Source organism: Protopterus annectens, chromosome 8.part0 (genome assembly GCF_019279795.1).
Source record: "Protopterus annectens isolate FY-2018-M chromosome 8.part0, PAN1.0, whole genome shotgun sequence".
Lineage (NCBI taxonomy): Eukaryota > Metazoa > Chordata > Ceratodontiformes > Protopteridae > Protopterus > Protopterus annectens.
This window is the reverse complement of record NC_056741.1, coordinates 777,945,134-777,964,739: the sequence shown is the minus strand read 5'-3', so window position 1 is coordinate 777,964,739 and position 19,606 is coordinate 777,945,134. Positions and strand designations below refer to the sequence as shown.

The following is a 19,606-nucleotide window of genomic DNA, read 5'->3' as shown; positions in this document are numbered from 1 at the left end:
CTGACTTGTCAGTTCTGCCTCTGCCTCTCAGGGCCTTGGCTTGGATGAGCTCGGCTCCTACCTCAGGCTCGGAGCCCACTGTCCCAGTGCCAGGGGTGCTAATGGTTTCTTCGGATCCATCGGCTCCCTTGCATCAGAGCAGAGGTGCTTTCGATGCCATGAGGAGAGTCATGTCTCCTAAGACATCCTCGATCTTAGGTCTGCCTTCCTCCTCCACTAAAGTGCCTGTGTCTGTTTCTGCCTCGCACATCCTGACCAAGCGTAGAGACCCAGAGCCTCAGGAAGCCCCATTGGGTGGCCCCTGCTCTTCCGAGACCTCACCAGAAGCTCCCACTGATGAGTTTCCCAGGAAGAGATTGTGTAAGAGGAAACATCTAGACTCACCACAGGAGTCTCTAACATCAGATACTGACTTAGATGAGTCAGAAAGGGTCCCCACGGTCCCCCTCTGAGGATATCTCATTCGCTGAGATACTTGAAATCCTTAGGCATAGCGGTGACTGGCAGTCCAAATGTCCTACTTAGGATGAGTCAATTCTCCTGAAGGCTTTCGGGTCTCAGCTCTCCACCTCTTGGGTGCCTCCCCTCTTCGATGAGCTGATACATCTGGTCTCACAAATGAAGTGGGAGTCTCCAGATACTATGGAGCCTGTCCCTAGGAGGCCTAATAAATTAATTTCTGCCCCCTTGACAAAAGATTGTTAACAAAAGGTGTTCCAGTTGATGCCATGGTGGTGGCGGCGGCAGCCACCAAAAAGGGAATGTCTGAGACTTCTTCGTCTATCCATCCTCCTAACAGAGACTCCAGGATTATGGATAGATATGGGAAGTGCATATTTACTTCAGCGACCTTTGCTCTCCATTCGCTTAACTATTTAATCCATTTTACCAGGTTACAAAGAGATCTCCTTAAGGAGCTAGTAGATACTCTTCAGGGTACAGTAGCTGCAGGAGATTCCGACAAAGTTGCCGCCCAGCTTACTACCCTCAATTTTATACTCAACTCATCCATGCGCCTCAACTCTTATGCAGCTGATGGAACGAGTAGGGCAGCGGGTACAGGAGTTGCTCTTAGACATTCCTGGATGCGCTTGTGTTCCTTCGCAGAGCCCATCAAGTCATCCTTCGTGAACACTCCCTTTGATGGCTCGTCCCTTTTCAGGCCTAAAGTGAAGGAAACCTTAACCAGGTGTGAACAGGACGGAAAGCCTCTGTCTGCCGTAGGGGTCTGTTTTTCCACCCCTACTCAACCTTGCCCTAAAGGTCAAAGGGGAGGAAAAATGTGGTTCCAAAAAGCCCAAGGAGCCTTTCAGGACACACGTGGTGAACCCCCCCTCCAGAGGCAGAGGAGGAGGAAATAATGGAAGATGCTGCCTTCACGGCAGAGGGGGGTCTGCAACACCAAGGCGACAAAGATCACTTCTCTGGAAGCCCTACCAGCGCTCCTGAGAGGAGGGCTGACTGTCCTGCTCTGGAGTCAGTCTGGGATCGCTTATCTTTGTATCCAGACGCCTGGCTCAAAATAACAAAAAACATCTGGGTACAAATTATAATTTCCAGGGGATACTTCATCCCATTCGCCACACCCCCTCCACTCATAAGAAAAATCCCGGACATTCCACCCAGTTACAAGGAACAGGCAACAGTAGAGGTCCAAACGTTACTAAGAAAAAGAGTCATCCAACCAGTCCCAGCAGAACAGACAGGTTCCAGAACTTACTCAAGATTCTTTTTGGTTCCAAAGAAGATGGGGGACTGGAGACCCATATTGGACCTCAACAGGCTGGACCAATACGTAAACAAAGAGAAGTTCCGGATGGTCACGCTTCAGTCTGTACTTCCCTTCATAGGGAAAGACAATTGGATGTGCTCAATTGATCTCAAGGATGCATACTACCACATAAAAATGGCCAGACCATCCAAGGATCACCTGCACTTCTGGGTGGGGAGCCAATCATTACCAGTTTCGAGCCCTGCCCTTTGGTCTCACTACAGCCCCCAGAGTGTTCGCCAAATGCATGGCAGTGGTCACGGCTTACCTGAGGCACCTAGGATTCCAGATGTTTCCGTACATAGACTATTGGCTCCTACCGCCACCACCAGGCATCAACTCATTCAGGCCAGGGAGTCCACACTGTCACCCTGCAATCATCTGGGCATTACAATCAACTCAGAAAAATGTACCTTGTCACCATTGCAGCATATCGTTTTTATTGGGGCAGAGTTGGACACCACCACCACCAAACTAAGGCTTCCAACAGAAAGAGTCTTTCTTCTTTGTCAGCATGCATCATTCTGATATCAAAAGACAGAGCACCAGCATCAGAAGTTCTGAAATTATTAGGCATGATGGCAGCAGCAATTCTAGCCATACCACTAGCTGGTGTGCACATGCGGATACTACAATGGCTGTTGTTCACTCAATGGTCTTACCAAGAGCTTCCCATGTCTCACACTATAATCACAAATTCCTGCAAAAAGGACCTTCAGTGGTGGTTGACCATAGGATGCCCATTTGTGCTACTCCCTCCAGCAGCCACAGTGACCATGGACTCTTCCCTGATAGGGTGGGGGCGCCATTTTGAGGAAAAGACAGCCCAAGGCACATGGACCGATCAAGAGACACATCTGCATATCAATGTCCTTGAGATGAGAGCAGTACTTATGGCATTGCAGTACTTTCAGGACTTTCTTCCTCTGGGTATGATTGCAATTCAGACAGACAACATGCCGGTGGTCTGGTATTTGAACAAACAAGGAGGAACCAGGTCTTACCCCCTTTGTCACGAGGCTCTCAGAGTATGGGAATGGGCTGTTTCCACCTAGCACTTTCTGTTGGCAATGCACATCCCGGGGAAATACAACATGATAGCAGACATGCTCAGCAGGGCTATCTTGTTGCCCCATGAGTGGTCCCTCAAGAAAGAAATAGCGGACAGGATATTCCGCAGATGGGGCCAGCCTTGCTGCAACTTTTTTTGCCAGTCATACGAACATGAAATGCAGAAGCTTCTTTGCCCTGATTCCCCCTCTGGGACAAGCCCCAAGGGACACACTCATACATGATTGGCCTCCGGGTCTCCTCTATGCATTTCCACCAATCCCATTGATACCCAAGGTTCTACAGAAAGCAAAAATCCTGGGAAGGACCATCATTCTAATAGCCCCTCATTGGCCTTGTCAGATTTGGTTCCCCTTCCTTTGACTTCATCATTTGGAGGATCCTTGGATTCTGGACCCAGTTCCAGACATTCTGGTGCACTCATCGAGGGATTTTCATCCCTCTCTGCAGTCCCTGAAGCTGACAGCTTGGCTTCCACAGTTCCCATCATAGCCAGGTTCCATAACCTCTCCAATGAGACAAAACAGATCCTTTTATCTTCTCATAAATCTACTAGAAAGCTATATCTTAGCAAATGGAAAAATTTTTCTATGCGGGCCTCTAAAAATAATAAAGATCCTTACCCAAGCCCCTGTGACCTCCATCTTAGACTTAGTGACTATGATTTTTAATAAAGGAGCTGCAGCAGCAACAGTTCATGTTCAGTTGGCTGCTATTTCTAATTTTCATCTTGGATTTGAAGGGTTGAATATGTCTCACAAGTTATCCAAAGTTTTTCTCAAAGGGATTTTTCATATTAGACCACCTATGGAATCTCCCTATTCTCCATGGAATTTAAATTTTATGCTTTCCCGGATAATTCTTCTGCCATTCGAACCAGCTTCCTCTTGTGATCTCAAATTTTTGTCATGGAAGACCATCTTTCTGGTAGCAATTACTTCTGCCTGCAGAGTGTCAGAGCTTCAGGCTTTATCCATCAAGCCTCCATATTTGATATTCCATGTTGACAGAGTCTCACTTAGAACAAACCCCTCATTTTTGCCCAAAGTTTGTACTGAAACCAATCTCAACCAGATTATTGATTTGCCAGTCTTTCTTCTCCACCCATTCGAACAATTTAGAGTATATGCTACACAAACTTGATGTTCACAGACCGCTCAGATTGTATTTGGATAGAACAAAAGATTTTGAAAAATCAGACCAGCTTTTTGTTTCATTCTCTGACTCCAGGAAGGGTAGACCAGTGGCTAAAACAACTCTGTCTAAATGATTGTCTGATTGCATCACCTTTGCCTATTGAGCTGCCAATATACCTTCGCAACATAAGATTAAAGCTCACTCAACCAGAGCAGTTTCTACATTATCTGCTTTTTTCTGCCAGACTTCCCATTGATAATATTTGTGCAGCAGTCACTTGGTCAAAACCTCATACCTTTATCACTCATTACAAAGTTGACAAGGCCTCCAGGGACAGGGCCTCCCTTGGATCCACGGTCCTGAGAAATATACTTCCGTGAGCCACCCGAAGTTGATGGTGCTTGGGATGCTACCCATCAGTAAAGAATGAACGGCGAGATTGAACAACTTCACATAAAGAAGTTATGTACTTACCATAACGTTCCATGTGAGATGTTCATCTTACCTTCATTCTTATGTCCCTCTCTGCTATCCCCTCCTGGGCTTATAGATGACCGAGATGCTGGATCCAATGTGGTTACTCAATCCTTCTATACCTTTCTCTTGGGAGTGAAAGAATGACATATGCTATTATTATACACAGCAAACAAGATCTGCGGTAATTCCAGGTGCATCATGGAATAGGGACTTGGCTTTTCAATTGACTGTATCGGAGCCGAGGGATCTGCTCCGAACCCATCAGTAAAAAATGAAGGCGAGATGAACAACTCACATGGAACGTTATGGTAAGTAAATATCCTCTTTTTTTATCTTGTAAGCCTCCATATTTAATTTTTCACAAGGACAAAGTTATTTTGTATACTAACCCTTCCTTTCTGACCAAGGTCACTTCTGTGGCTAACAAACCAGGTTATTAATCTTCCTGTATTTTTTCCTAATTTCCAAAGCAAAGGAGAGTACCAACTTCATATACTGGACGTACATAGAAAACTTTGCTTTTATTTGGACACGACTAAACTGTTCAGAAAATCTGACCAGCTTTTCGTTTCTTTTTCAAAGACCAAGCTGGGAAAAACAGTTTCCAAGGTGACCATGGCCAATGTGATTACTAATTGCATTGCGCTTGTTTACTTTACAAAGGGCATTCCTTTGCCTTGTATTAAGGCCCTGTTCCACTAGTTCGGTTTCCACTTCTTCAGCTTTCTGGTCTAAACTTCCCATTGATGACATTTGTGTAGCTGCTACCAGATCAAACCCCAATAGCTTTATATCGCATTACAAATTGGACATTATTTCCAGGAACAGAGCTTCCTTTGGTTCTGCTGTGCTCTGACATATCCTTCCACTAGGCCCCTCACAAGTTCTTCTGTAGCTGGGGACTCTATCCCACAGGTTGAAGAACAAATAAAGACAACAACGTCAGGTAAAGAAGTTATGTCCTCACCATAATATCCCATCTAGGTTGTTGCCTCTTGTTTATTCTTCAGCCTTCCCTCCTTCCATCCCCCTACCTTTTGTAGGGACCTAGTGGAGATGTATATAAATACTCTGCTGCTGTTTGAGCTCCTGAATTATAAATTTATTGCTTTCTCTGATTCTTTATGTGATATATATGCAGTTGTGTGATGAGATGATACTTATTTGTGCAGCAAACTCAAACTGAGGGATTTGGGGAAGTGGAGCATTATGGGTAGGGGAAGAGCTCAGATTTCAGATCCTTGATCTTTAGTATTTGGCTGAGTCGGATCCAATCCTTGATCTGAACCCACAGGTTGAAGAACAATTGAGAGTCAGCAACTCAGATGGAATGTTACGGTGAGTACATAACTTCTTTTTTGCTTTGGTTGCAGTTATAGAAAGTTATTTTTCTGTGGTGCATTCACCACTGACTTTTGTTTCATTTTACAATAAAATTTATTTTTTTATTTTTTGAACTTGAGGACTTCGATGCATTAGTGGATGCAGCAGGCAGTTTTAGGGCTCCATTATTTAGGCCAAAAATCTTAATTGTCCCTTCATTGCCTGTACAAAGTCATACTGTTTTTGATGCAGTTTACCCCATCCGAAGAGAATACATCCTGGTGCTTTTGCTAGTTGACAGGTCCTGGGGTGTGTGCAGTGGTTTTAAGTGGATTACCCCCATGCCTAAATGCAAAGATGACCACAGTTGTGTTACTCTTTAAAAAACATAGCCACTAGTGCTGAGGGTATGGTGTTCATTACTAGGGCTGTGTCAGTAGCAAAGACAGTTCCACCATTTAAAACTGATGAGGGACAAAAGACCTTGAGGCCTACCTGGAGGCCTACAGGTGGCATGCCAACCCGTAGGGATGAAACTAGATGGACTAGATTAGGATTCTTTCATCTTAGCTTAGGGGAAAGCCTTTAAAATCCTTCAAGAACACAGGAGAGACTGATTGTCAGAACTTTGAAAACATAAAGAAGGCATTGTTAGCCCAAAATGGTTTCACGTCTGAGATACAAGCTCAAAAGTTTCATAGCTGTGAAGATCTGAGCTGTGTGGTTTAACGCATATACATAAATTGCAGTTAGATTCTGAGGGTCATCATATTAAAGGTAAAAGGATATAAATGTTAGCTATTGATAATTATACAATGACTGGCCATTAATATTCAAAAATGAGCAGTCTGGCCAGCCCAACCAGCGTGCCCATTGTAAATCCGAGAATATACTAACGGAAAAAGATCTGGTTGCCCGGACTTTTTCCGTTAGTATATCTCCTGATTTTTTTTTACTTTTTTTTTTTTTTGCTCTGCACAGGTAGCAACGGAGAAAAGATCTCCATTGCTTTTTTTTAAGATATCTCGCTATTTTATATGAGTTGAAGAACTTGTATAACATAGCGAGATATCTTTAAAAAAAGCAACTGTCTTACTTTCAACAGACAAAGGAAGATCTCTGTTGCTTTTTTTAAAGATGTCTCGCTATGTTATACGAGTTGAAGAACTCGTATAACATAGCGAGATATCTTAAAAAAAAGCAACGGAGATCTTCCTTTGTCCATTGCTACCTCTGCATAGCACTGATGTACTGCATAAGTGTGGGAACACAAGTCCCTTACACATGTGCAGTACATTAGAAATGCCCCAGGATACCAGAAAACTGCAGAAGGGCAGCACAGAGGCATTATACAATGACATTATTTATGAAAAGTATTTTTTTCTTAAATAATGTCAGTGTATAATAGCAATAACCCATGTCTGGGTGTGGGCACTGCTGAATTTAACCACGATTGGCTTTGTTTGGTCACTTGGGCTTTGCCCTTGTGACCAAACCACACCAACCATGGATAAATCCAGCATTACCCACACCCAGCCATGGGTTATTGCTTAAATATAAAAGGGCTTTGTCTGCCACTTTGCAAAAGTGGGTATTTAAAGTGATAGTAAGGATATTGAAAATATTGTTGGACTAGTAGAGATATTAAGTAATGAAACCGTATATGAAACTGAACATTCTAGACTTATGGTGAAGTGTGTGATAAGTTGTGGTAACAAACAGAAAGCTTCACCTGTAGACATACTCTGTTTTAAATGTTGAAAAGGGGCTACATAGGTAGATTTTGTTCTAGTATTGGCAACATTATCATACCTGTGAAAACTGTAAACATTGAAAAGCCTGCTGCTGTTGATATGCATATGGAATAAATAATTCTTCAAATGGAGGAAGCAGAAACAAGAAAGCTTCTACCTCCGACCAGATGTCACAGGGTGATGTCCCTTACAGCAGCACTATCTGAAGCAAAAGAGAGTCACCCAATAGTCATGTTTTCATATAGAATTGTTATTTTATATGAAAATGGTATTAGAAGAACCACTAGCTACCAGCAGACTTCTCAAGCAGTCGAAACTGAATGCAGGTTCTGCAGTCAGTTTTTTCAATGTGCATATGATCTTTAAGAACTTCTGCAGCCAGTAGTAAGAAGGTATTTCTTTTGGTTGACCACCTTGTTCTTGTGAGGAAGAGAACCAGCAAATCAACAAGTCTGTAGGTATATTTCAGCCTAACTCTGGCAAACTTTTTTGCACAAGTCACCAGATCGTATTTCTCTCGAGTGGCTTGGCTTAATTCAGCTTTTATTTTTACTTAATAACACTCCCTCCTCTCTAACTTTCACCTGTTTACTTAATTTTCTCCAGTCTCCTTTTTACAAAAATTATTCTTCTCCATCCATTTGCTTACTCTCATCCCCTAGTTCTATTCTTGACACTGTAATTCATGTGACAGTTTCTTATTTTGTCTAAAGCCTGATGTCATTCTAGTTATACTGTACCTTTCTACCCTTCACAGGTTTGCATAATACTATATCACTGTACATAGGTTCATAGGTAGGTACTAGGCTATCTTCCCGAGGGCATTTATAAGCCTAGCCAGAGTGTGTCGGCTTTCGCTGCCCCATTGATTAATTAACTGATCCTCTGTCAAGCAGAGCCAATGAAGTGATCCCAGGGATGTATTTTCTGTTACCCATCCAATCGTCAAGGTTTCTGTTGAAGAGTGTTAGTGAGGGGCTCTGCCTAATGTAGTTTGGAATTTTGTTCCAAAGCATGGGGAGTCTCTGTGACAAGAATCTATCCCTCCAGCATGTTCTATTTATTGTTGTGGCGAGGTTTAGCTCACTAGAGCGTGTGGCTCGTACTGACTTGGATTTATTTAGGTGGAACATGTCCATCAATTCTGAGTTGGACATGGCTTTGTAAGTCAGACAGAGATCATCTCTGAGTAAGCGATATGCCACTGAGTACAGCCGGAGTTTTTTCAGTCAGGCTGCATAGGATATATGTTTGAGGCCACTAATCCTCTTGGTGAGGTACGTTTGTGGTCTTTCCAGCTGTTGGAAGTATCTTGTAAGGTACATCCCAAATGGGGCATTGTACTCTATGATGGGTCTGATGAGTGACGAGTAGAGGGGCACTATAACCTCTTTATTTCTTGATGGGCCACATAGAAAGATTTCCTAACTACTTTGGCAATATGATTGTCAAAGGAGAGCTTACTGTCTACCTGGGTCCCCAGATCTCTTATTACCTCTTCTGTATTAAGGGGGCTGCCACCTATGTGGTAATTCGTGGGTGTTTTGTTTTTCCCAAACGGGACGACTATGCATTTTTTGGCATTTAGCTTGAGGCCCTGACTTTGAAACCATATTTATTATTTATATTTATATTTATTATTGACATATGTAATCGTACCAATGGTTGCTCTGTGATATGCAGTAAACATATAATTGGTAGGCTAGCCGGCTAATTATCTCTGTATAAAGAAACTGAAGTCTTCTATTTGTAAATAAAATAAATACAATAAATACATTTATAAATGTCTTTTTGGGAGGGAGAACTAAACAATCATTTTGTAGTTATGCTTGCCTATGTGCATGTACAGTGTATGTAGTGCTTTATTTAATGATTTGTTAACTAAAGTGGATTGATCTTTAGACCAGTTTACAGGCATTGCTGTATTCTGGGCTGTGGTGTAGTTCCTGTGTTGTCCATTACCTTACTTGGATAGAAGGAAGTTTCTTTGCTCACCAGTGGGAGTGGGGAGCCTTGAGCAGCCTACCTGTCCCTGTAGGAAGTGACCTCAGCACAAGAAACTGTAGTAATTGGTTGTTTTGGACCATTTCTAGCTCTTTTGTAGTTCACTGTTTAAAATCCGCATTTGCACGGCTTTGCGCAGTTGTGCGCATAGCGCAGCGCTGGTTAAACAAGGTTAAACTTCTTCTGGCTCCGCCAGGTCTGCTTTTCAAATTTTCCCTTAAGGAAGCTCTACTCTTAGTATAATCAGACTACTCACTATATTATAAGCCTAGCACTTGTTCTCAATACGTCTCTACTAAGTAAGCACTCTCGTACTGAGTAAAGCACTACATCTACTTACCACCCCTGTGAATATCCACTTCCCTTAAAGGTACAGCACTCCCTTATACTGTTCTAGCATGTCGAGTGGTAGATTACTGGCATCCTCTCCAGTTCAGCTGGTCAATCTGGGTATCTTGAGACAATGCTACAATTGTCTCATGTACACAGACAACCCTCTCCTCCTCCCAGCAAACACAAATACATGTGAGAGATGCAACTATATAGCCAAACTGGAGGCTGAACACTCTCAACTCAGGGCTGGCATGACCAGACAGGAGGAGATGGTAACCACGTACACAACAATCCCAGTCCCACATAGACCTACCACAACTGCAAACCAAACACAGAAAAACACAAAGACATACTCGGAGGCACTAATAAAAAACTTACCAAAACAACAGAGGCTCCCAAAGCAGACATCCAAAAATTCACCACCTCAAAACAAAACACATGCAACACACACTTCAATAAATCAGTGTGTCAACCAATCACAGCCCTTAAGGCCAAACACCATGCCTGATACACTAGTAATAGGTGACTCTATATGTCCCGCTGACCAGGCTGAACAAGGAGAGGGTGACTGTGAGCTGTCTATCGGGAGCTAGGATCTGCCACATAACACACGCACTCAAGTCACTCCAAAGCAAGTACAAATATGTCTCCGTCATTGTCCATGCTGGTGTGAATGACCTGAGATGTACCTCCCTGGACTACATGAAAAGAGACATAGAGGAGCTCTCCGATTATGTAGCCCAGGCTGGTATGACCCTGACCCTGAGCAGCATCTTGCCCTCACCAAGAATGATACCACAATACAAAGACAAGATGATCAGCTTTAATAATTGGCTCAAGTACTGGTGTCATTCTAAGGGGATCCAATGTCTGTCTGCCTGGGATGACATGTTGGACAAGCCACGCTGCTTCACAAGGGATGGCTTACACCTGTCACCACTGGGCTTCCGGATATTGGCTAAGGCTCATGCCACCCCCATAGTGCCTTTTTCAGGCAAGGCTCAAAAGACAAACCCACCTCCTTAGAAAACAAAAATGGAAAAAAAACTAAGGGTAATGCTGCTCAACGCCAGAAGTCTAAATCTCAAGATGCAGGCACTTGATGCACTCCTCAGCATGGAGAACATCGACGTCTGTGCAGTAACTGAAACCTGGTTCAAGGCTCCTGAGAGCACCCCAGTGCTACCAGGCTATACCTCGTATCATGCTTTTCGGCCCCAAAACCCGGGCCAAACCACAAAGGGAGGGGGAGTGTCCATATTCATCAAGGACACCCACACCTCCAGGTTAGTAGCAACACATAAAGCATCAGAGACCATACAGGTGAAACTAACCATAAGCAAAACTGCTATACAACTGGTAGCATGTTACAGACCACCCTTCCAATCTCAAGAACCCCACTCAGCCTTCCTGAAGACATTGGAGGATATGAATGTATCACAAAATACCATCATACTGGGAGACTTCAACTACCCAAACATAAATTGGGTACATTATTCTAGCCCTAATACCCTAGCCCAAAGGTTCCTGGAATTCATAAATTCAAATGCACTGGAACAATTAGTCACCTCTCCCACAAGGGGAGATAATATATTAGACCTGATCATCACAAACATGGGGACAAAATGCTCCACACCGGAAGTATACCCCTCACTAGTGAGATCTGACCACAAACTAATCACCCTGGATATACATATCCCACCTCCACCCCCAGCACAAAAGACCACAGTGAAAAACTTCTCAAAAGCAGACTTCACTCTTCTTAAGACTGAGATGGTATCCTTTAAGCCCACTGTGCCAGTGGATACCACATCCCACAATGCCGAATCCTTCACAAATGCTTTCTATGGACATCTCCAAGAATGCATGGATCATGCAATCCCAAATAAATCCAAGTCCCTCCACCAAAGGCAAGCTACCTGTCTGGTGGACCTCAGCCATTAACAAGTTGTATAACAAAAGAAGGAAGCTACTGCACGTCAGAACAAAATCCCATCAAGGGAAGACATCTCTGATCAACATTAGCAGAAAACCACGTTCTCTCATAAAAACATCCAAGGCCAACTTTGAGAGAAAAATCGCTAAGGACACTAAAGATAACCACAAAGCCTTCTTCAGCTATGTTAGAAACCTGAGCGGAAACCCTCAGATATGCTCAGAGTTGGTTCACAACAACAAAAAATGCACTGAACCCACAGATATTGCCAACATTCTGGCAGACAGGTTCAGTGCAAATTTCTCCCCTCCATCACCCCCAAAAGAAGAAATACTTATCCCAGCTGAATGTAATCTCCCTGTCATCTCAGATGTCCAAGTGAGAACCGCCCTAAAAGCTAAAAACACAGCATCAATGGGACCTGATGGTATCCCAGGTTGCGTGTTACTTGAACTCCAAGAGGAGCTAAACCCACACATAAAAATGCTATTTAACCTTAGCCTTACCTCGGGATATGTACCTGAACACTGGCGTACAGCAACAGTGGTCCCGCTCCACAAAGGGGGTACCTCTACAGACCCTGGAAACTACCGCCCCATAAGCTTAACCAGCCTGGTCTGCAAAGCTATGGAAAGAATCATTATGGAACTCATAAACGGAGACATAGGGGACCTACAGACACTTGACCCCACCCAGTTCGGCTTTGTAAAGGGCAGATCCTGCCTTTTGAACCTGGTTGACTTTTTCAAAACAGTCACTAGAGCCATTGATGAGGGCAAAGCAGTCCATACAGCCTACCTGGACTTGGCTAAGGCCTTCAACATAATACCCCACTCAGGCATCATAGATAAGCTCAATAGCTTAAACATAAACCCTTATGTCACTAGATGGGTTGCAAACTGGCTAAAGGACAGAACCCATAAAGTTAAAATCGCTGGAGCAATGTCAGACTCAAAGCCAGTCACAAGTGGTGTCCCACAGGGGTCTGTCCTGGGACCCCTCTTGTTCGGCATTTATTTCTCAGATGTTAAAGCAAACATGGGAGGGCTGTGGCTGACAAAGTTCGCAGATGACTGCAAACTAGGCGCCATAGTTGATACACCAGCGGACACATACATCCTACAAAAAGGCCTCACAGAAATGGACAACTGGTGCCGGAGTCACGGCCTTAAACTAAATGCCAAAAAATGTATAGTCATCCCTTTGGGAAAAACAAAGTACCCACAAATTATCACATAGACAGCAACCCACTGAGTACGGAAAAAGTAATCAGAGACCTAGGGACCCAAGTTGACAGTGACCTCTCATTTGACACCCACATTGCCAAAGTGGTTAGAAAAACATTCTACCTTGCACACCTCATCATGAAGGGATTCACATCCAGATCCAAGGATGTCATTGTACCCCTATACTCCTCCCTCACCAGACCCATGATTGAGTACAATGCCCCATTTGGTATGTACCTCACCCGGCATTTGAAACAGCTGGAGAGACCACAAAAGTACCTCACCAAGAGGATCAAGGGTCTCCAACATATGTCTTATTCTGCCAGACTAAAGAAACTTCAGCTCTATTCAGTAGCATACCACCTGCTCAGAGGTGATCTCTGCCTAACGTACAAGGCCATGTACAATCAGGATCTGATGGACATGCTCCACCTCAAAAAATCCAAATCCATCAGGACCACGAGAGCTAAAGACTTAAACCTCGGCACAAGTATGAATAGGACGTGCTGGAGGGATAGATTCATAACCCAGAGGCTTCCCATGCTTTGGAACAAGATCCCAGTTCGTATTAGGCAGAGCCCCTCACTGACTCTCTTCAAGAGAAATCTTGATGAGTGGATGGTTGATCGTAAGTTTACCCCAGAGGTCACATCTGTGTCACTGCTAGACAGGGGCACAGTAAACTAATTCTATTATATAAGGGGACCTTCATTGTGTCACTACTAGACAGAGGCACAGTATTCTAAATTTATTCTGTACATTTTTTGTACCATTTCATGGGGTGGCAAAAGCCACATCACTATGGCTAGGCTTACAAATGCCCTTGGCAGATAGCCTAGTACTATACTATGAAACTATGAAACTATGATCCCAAGGATTTTTGACTCTCTGCAGATGTGCTGCTGGCTGTGTGGCAAGACAGGTACATTAGTACATGTAAATTACATTAACTTAATCAATTAAAAACATATAAAAGCATACTAATAGCAAATCAACTAATAGTAAATCAACAAAGCATTGTAATACTAAAATATTGAAGTATACTAATGAAAAAGGGTAAATACGAAATGCTTAAATTGATACATAGAGGAATGCTTAGTAAGTGATATCAGGAGTCTGTAGGCATCGTCACATAATAGTAGGATGCATATACTCTCATGAATCCTTAAAGACTCAGACTGCATTTACCATAATGCACTGCATAAATGTCATCACGTGCATGCCCTACATATGAGAAGTGCCTTATGATGACTACCCTAACCTCGGAAGATGACAACTGAATACTGCATGAGTAAGTAGTTTAGGAATATAATGCTATTATTTAAAATGGAATTTTTTTTAAATGATGGCATTGTACAATAGAAATAATCTGTTTATCATTGAGGAACCCACTGCTGGCTTGCTAATTTAATTACTTTTGTTTTACCCTTATAACATTTATGGGTAAATCCAGTATTACCTGCATCAAGTCATTGATTATTGTCAGTGAATGTTAGGTGCTGCCTGATAACATCATTGCCTTTACTAAATTTAAGAGAATGTCCATCAAGCCATTAGCAGACACTATTATCATTTTTTCAGTGAAGAATCTTTCACATTTCAAAAGAACTGACAAAAGTGCAGGATGTGTGTGCCTGAATAAAAATGCATTTAGACATTGAACCTTCTTTTAAAATAGTCTTAATGAGCACCCATAACAGTGAAAGTATGACCAAAGCCTGAATCTATTAGCTGTACTACAGAAAGTAATCTTAATTACTGTACACATTTGCTAAAATATTAAAAAATGTATAACAGTGCATACAAGTTAAATTGCTGCCTTATAGTACGTCTCTGCACGTGTTTATGCGCACACATGTACATGCATACATTTTATATATATATATATATGTATGTATATATATATATATATATATGTATGTATATATATATATATATATATATATATATATATATATATGTATATTTATTTGCTTCTTTCGTTACTGCATAACCATGCGGTTAAAATAATTTCAGATAATGAAACTGAAGTACTGTAGTAACACAGATAAGAGGCTTCAGCTTGGTTATAAATCAACCCATCTGTCTTGCCCAGATGTTTAAAAACCAAACAAACTGCTGTTTGTATTTGTCGTGGTTTTATCATTTTAGACAGGATCTGATTAGCATTACTTGGTGTTCCTTTTTGCTATCAGCATGTAGAAGTTCAATGTTAATTTATATTTGAAGATGCTGAACTTTGAAGATGTCCAACTATAGCACGTGCCACTGGTATATACAGTAGCAGCAGCAGCAGCAGCAAGTGAAGTGCTTTATTACCATTGGTGGCTCTGTATGATGTCATTCTCAGTATCTTGTGCAAGTTGAAGTGGTATAAGTTGTGATTCACCACAGAAGAGTTGTTTCACAGTGAATTTGGCACTTAGTTTGTGAACAGGATCACATTAACTCTGTAGTAACAGTCCTTGCTACTGAGCAACCAACTTCATGAACCTTTTCCTCTGAATTTGACTAAATGCATATTAGTTTAAATATCCACTTTCTAAACATGGGACAGTACTCATTAGTTGTTCACCTGTTAAGTGGACAAATCTTACATGACAAGGCAATACTGCAGTTGTAAATGCCACATTCATCTGTTATGCTTCTTAAAACACTAGCCCTGAGAGTATCTGAGAAGGAAAGGTCATTAATTCCTGAGATCATTTGGGAAGGGGCCACAAGGGTACCTTGGAAGGAAAGGTCATTAAGTCCTTAGGTAGTTTGGGAGGGGGAGTTAGCTGTTTAGGATGATAAAAGAAAGAAGTCATGAACAGAAGGAAATGCTTTTTTGTATAAGCGTATGTTGCAAGCAGCTATGTATTACCAGAAAAAGAACACAACTCACAAATTTACTGACTCACAAACTTTATACCAGAAAGTTTGACAGACCTGCCCATACTAGGTATTTGCCATCACATCCTTGTAGACTTTGCTGAATATAACTGTACCTACTATCAGAAAATAGGACTGGAAGATACCCTTGGGTTTAATTTAGCAACTAGTTTGCCTTGAATAAATACCAAGTTATCTTTCTCTAAGAAAAATATGTAATGTCATCTATTGTGTGTGAGGTAACATTCAATAACTTTGGAGAATTGGTGAATCACAATGTCGGAAATTCCATTTAACAATTGTTAAATCTCAGGATTCACTGCATGTTTGCCAGCCACACTTTATTTTTCATAGCTGTGGAACTAGAAGTTATTTCTGAAAGGGAGCTCTTTTATGACATTTAGGCTTCAATTTCAGGAATGAATGTTGTTACTGTGATTAATTATAATCCTACAGTGCTTTATTATTTTAATATTCCTTTCTGTCTTTGTTATTTCAATTTTCTTGGAAACCGTGTATGTCTTGCATCAACTCAGATGATTTTTATTTCATCTTACCACTACTAAATGCCATTTGAATTTTTAAGTGGCTTCCTCAACATTTTTCAATACATAAGTTACTGTGTAATAGCTATGTTAGTTATGTATTATTAAGAGCACACTGTCTGTTTAATTTCCCCCTTTTCCCCAAGGAAAGGATCAAGTTCTCAAAGAATGGTGCTATCAACTCTTGAGGATTTATATATATATATATATGTATATATATATATATATATATATATATATATATATATATATATATATATATATATATATGCCTTGTGTTACCCTAAAGTGTTTGTACTGTAGGGTATGTGCATGCTTCCAGACTTAAATCATTTGGTTTCGTGGCACAGTGTGCCTTATTAGCAAGTGCTGTTTCAAAGTGCTGTCCTTGGACCAGCTGAAGTCTCTCCCTTGAAGGTGAGTGAGCTAACACTTTGTACTCTGCTTCTACCTCCCCTTTTCAGTTTGTCCAGCACCTAAGCTGTTAATTGAACTTGCATTGCTGGTTCAAAAGCCAGGGCTTTATCCATTAAGCCACAACAATTGGCCTAGATGTGCTAGTTTTTGGCCAAAATTTGTTGTTTTTATTTTTAATTATTTACCCATTATTATACCTATACATGATGGATTCTTATGAGGTCCTGTATCTTCAGTGAATGTTAATATTTGTGCCAGTGGGTGATAGTTGCTGGCTAAATACATTTGTTTGAGACCCCTAACCGCACTTCTAATTTTCTTGTCATTCTTAAATTTTTGACTCATTTTATCCTTCATGGAAGGTGAGAACCAGGCAGGAGGGCCTGATATGCTGGATAGTAAAGGATTTTCTTTGGCTTTTAATACAAGGAGATATTAATGAAAGGAAGGGAGCTGCTATACCTACAGAAAACTGAGTGAGTAGTGATGCTATATGGGCATCCCACCTCTTTTCTGTAGTGTGACCTGTGAAGATCTGTCCTCCCTGGTTATTAATGTTGTAGCTTGCACAAATTTATCCTCATCCTTCAGTCTTCACTAGATCATGCCTGGTTGCTGGCAGGAACGCACACCCCCTCTGAGGAGAGAGATCCAGCATCAGTTGTTTGATCCAGTCCCTCCCCAGGCAGCTCTTCCAGTCATTGGGCAGTACTACTTGATGATCTGGGTTACAGTCAAAGCTGTGTCCATCTGCATCATACAACCGACAATAAATAAATAAGAATGGAATAAAAACCTAAAGGTCTAATTTTCTCAGAAATAAAGCTGGTGAGCACTTTTGCATAACAGTGATAAAACCCTATTAAATAAGTCACCTATATACCACATAGTCAGCACTGGCCTAATTTTAACAATAGCTTAATAGGTAAATCAATTAAGTTGGGTCTATATCACTTTGTCGAGTAGTCTGTTCATCAAACTCACTTAAGCAAAAGCTTATTTCAGCAAATGACCGTTCCAGCAGAAAGAAACTAGTGGGCCAGCTTCCAACCGTAACAAACACTACACAATTTAAAACTCAGCAAATGGGAGGGGCCTTCACCCTCCACATATGTACCACCTAAATGTATGAACTCTGCGATCGCACTTCAGTGGGGAAAAGGACAAATTCCCAATGATGGCCAACTTGCTGAAATTAACTTTTGCTTAAGTGAGTTCATTGAATAGAGATTCGATTAATAGACTATTCAACAAATGAGATATAGACCCCATTAAGTTATGGGATTTTAGCAGTTAATGATATTTGCCATTTACTTTCCTATAACTGTACTTTATTGTCAATGTTTATTTTTAATATCAGTCCTTTAACACATTTCAACTCAAACTTTAAATATAGTTACACATTTTAAACAAGCTTATCAAGTTTATTTAAATCAATTTGCCGCATTTGTTAGTCTTAAACATATTCAGTATAGAGTGTTAGGAGTGAACCTGACCATTTTGTTTATACATACCCTCTAGCTGCTTACCTTCCTATTACCGGGTTGCCCCTGGCCCACTGAATCTCTTCTAGCAGTTCATATATAGCCTCTTACAAGGTGTTCTGCCTTTCCTTGAAAAGCCACTATGGTAGCCAGTTGCTTTCTAATTTCTGGTGGAATTTTCCTTGCATGCCTTTGTTTTTCATCCCTGCTACTTAATCCAAAATAGTAAACAAATCTTGAAATGTATTCCACCTTCAAGTTACTCTTTTTTTGCTTATTAAACTCAGTGTTATGAGCAAATTATTAAATTTAGATATTTTCATCCCATTGTCATGGACTTCACAAGTTTCTGCATTAATTCTCTTTTTATTTAACAACTTGTCTGAATTGGTCTGTAATATTTCTTTATAGTATAGGAGTCTAATTCACAACATTCCTAGAACATGTATTCTCAGGGTCCCTGTTTGCCATTCCATAAGCCTCCAGCATGTATCACTTGCTTCTGGTATCATTTTCTTAAGTCTACTTGGGAAGTAAAATTCCCCTTGTAACACTTCTAAGCAAAAAATTAAAATTTTGTGGATTTAGTTGTATATCTAGGAGTTATGCAAGTCTTCACGTTTCCCAAGTCAATTCCTGTTCAGCTTATTCCCCACTTTTTACATAACCTTAGATAAAATATCCTTTGTCTTTTCTTGGTATAGTCTGTATCTCCTACTTGTCCGCTTTGTAGTTCCTGGGTTAAGTCAAGAGTTTGCCAACTGTGGCAGCTGACCTACTGAGATTCAGTTTGCAGTGATTTGAGATAAATTAGCCTGTAGTACAAGATATGCAATCCTGCCTCTTTGCAGACGTAGTCCCTTTTAACTTGCTTCCCCTACCTTAACTGCTGCCAGAATCTTAAACTGCTATTTTACTGTAGCGTATTGCTGCTATGTTGTTCAGCCTGTTATCTTGCTGTTCCAGACTTATTGTAAGATTTTTTTCATGCCAGTATTCAAGTTCCTTTCTCTTTAGTATGTTCTTGGAAGCCTTTTTCAGTCAAATCAAGAATGCATCATCGACAAACTTTTTGTCCAAAAAAAAAAAAAAAAAACACATCTATATATCTATCTCTTTATCCCGCTCTCTCTCTCTCTCTCTCTCTCTCTCTCTCTCTATATATATATATATATATATACATACATATATACATCTATGTATATGTCTTTCTATAGTTGTATATATGTCTATTTTGTCTATATATGTATATGG

General features: G+C 41.2%; 1 protein-coding gene across 2 annotated transcripts in view; it reads left to right on the top strand.

Annotated features, from left to right (window-relative positions):
• Positions 1 to 19,606, top strand: part of DENND1B (DENN domain containing 1B) — a 3,525,330-nt gene that overhangs the window by 2,079,138 nt on the left and 1,426,586 nt on the right. The window lies entirely within an intron of this gene.